Source organism: Anneissia japonica, unplaced genomic scaffold (genome assembly GCF_011630105.1).
Source record: "Anneissia japonica isolate Jap-2015-1 unplaced genomic scaffold, ASM1163010v1 scaffold70121_len2046_cov189, whole genome shotgun sequence".
Lineage (NCBI taxonomy): Eukaryota > Metazoa > Echinodermata > Crinoidea > Comatulida > Comatulidae > Anneissia > Anneissia japonica.
The window spans coordinates 1-2,042 of record NW_022683318.1 but is presented as its reverse complement, the minus strand read 5'-3'; the positions used below and the strand labels follow the sequence as shown (position 1 = coordinate 2,042).

Genomic DNA, 2,042 nt, shown 5'->3' with positions numbered 1-2,042 from the left:
ATTTATTATCAGCTAAATTGGAATTTTGTTTGCAATTAATATTTTCAAATATAAATATAACCTGCACTTATATATTCACAAACACACATATAGACCTTTTAACTCTACATCAAACGTTGTTTTCTATCTTTTTCAATTTTGTCTTGAAGAGCTTGTAGAGCAAAGTAGAATTCGCCGAGACCCAGGTGAGTTGTCCAGGAAATTTTTGTTGGTTTTTTTTTTCTTTTTTTTTTTTTTTTTTTTTTTTTTTTTGCTATATTTAAAAAAAATCGGAACTGGTATATGTTTTATAATAGACATCACTGAATATAAAATTATGTGTCATTTTGTTTTTTTTTTATGCGCAAGGGGGTACCCACCAATTTCAAATGTCCGCTATTTTCAAGCATTTTATTACCAATAATTGTACGTTTATGATATTAAAAGATGCTAATGTGTAAAATATTCTTTCATATTATAAGTGCCAATGAAAATAAAAATAATATTTCACTTTAAATTTTCAAACGTTGTTTTCTATCTTTTTCAATTTCATCTTGAAGAGCTTGTAGAGCAAAGTAGAATTCGCCGAGACCCACGTAAGTTGTCCAGGAAATTTTAGTTGGTTGCTTATTTGCTTTTTTTTTTTTTTTTTTTTTTAATCGGAACTGGTATATGTTTTATTATAGACATCACTGAATATAAAATTATGTGTCATTTTGTTTATTTATGCGCAAGGGGGTACCCACCAATTTCAAATGTCCGCTATTTTCAAGCATTTTATTACCAATAATTGTACGTTTATGATATTAAAAGATGCTAATGTATAAAATATTCTTTCATATTATAAGTGCCAATGAAAATAAAAATAATATTTCACTTTAAAATTGAAATTCCAAATGACCGCTATTTTAAATATTTCGGCTATTTTTAACATATTTAATATACAAAATTAATGATTTAATTAGTCCCATAAAATCTAGCTCTTGAAATGGAATAAATTAATTATATAATTATAATAATCAAAATACACAGAGGTGGGGCTGGTGTAATTACACCTTAGTTGATATGCAAATTAGATCTAATATGCAAATTAGATCTAATTTGCAAATTAGGGATATGCATGCAGCATATCTCGGCAACCACTAACCGTACAGACTTGCTTTCTTTTTTTTTTAAATTGTAGAACATATACATTTCTATTTACTTTAATTTACATTTAGACAAGGTTGACTGATTTGTTTGTTGCTTGAAGTCAGGTCAATTAATTTTGTCAAAAAAAAAAAAAAAAAAAAGAGAAGTTGCGTCATAGAAAGTACAAACGATATTGAGTTGTAAATTCCTGGTCCAGCCAAAACCGGACCAGCCGGATCGCCTCCGACGCCTTGAAAAGTAGGTAGATTTCAACTCTCAAAGTGTAGAGAAAAAATACCTGAAACGCAATGCACATCCCCCATTTTATTGGTTCCGGACCCCATGAGTAGTCGTTACGCTATGTAATTTTTAATTTGCTATTATGAAACATCGATAACCGTTTTATTATTATATCCGAGTGTAAGTAAATGCATGGTTAAGCTTAAGCCTATAGCTGTCCGGCAATGAGCAGTCGGCGGTACATACTAGATATTTATCTCGTACGTACAAAATAATGACTCAAAATATATGTTTATGTTGATAGCAATATGCATCCGAAGCATCACACCTGAAGATTTTTTTTTATACATATATATATATATACAGGAAGGGGATTTCGTCCAAGGTACAGAGGACGTTGTAGGAGGATCAGGAGGAGGAAATATAGGAAGAATAAGAAGAATTAGAAGGATGTTCAAAATTGTGCGCTGATCATTTATTATTCGGTTAGTTAAATTTGTATTAATACACAATACAATACAATTATATAATAATAATAATAATAATAATAATAATAATAATAATAATAATAATAATAATAATAATAATAATAATAATTAAATAGCGCCGTATCCATCAAATAAGATTCCCAGGGCGCTTGATATGTGGACTAAGAACTCGATCAATTTTAAGTTCAAGATACTAAGTTTACA

At 29.0% G+C, this 2,042-nt stretch overlaps 1 long non-coding RNA gene across 1 annotated transcript; it reads left to right on the top strand.

The window, feature by feature from the left end:
* The first annotated feature begins 138 nt into the window (after positions 1 to 138).
* On the top strand, positions 139 to 1,856 carry LOC117099862. The gene is made up of 3 exons (XR_004444032.1): positions 139 to 185; positions 540 to 575; positions 1,717 to 1,856. It is a non-coding gene; the product is annotated as an uncharacterized LOC117099862 (long non-coding RNA).
* Positions 1,857 to 2,042: the final 186 nt, after the last annotated feature.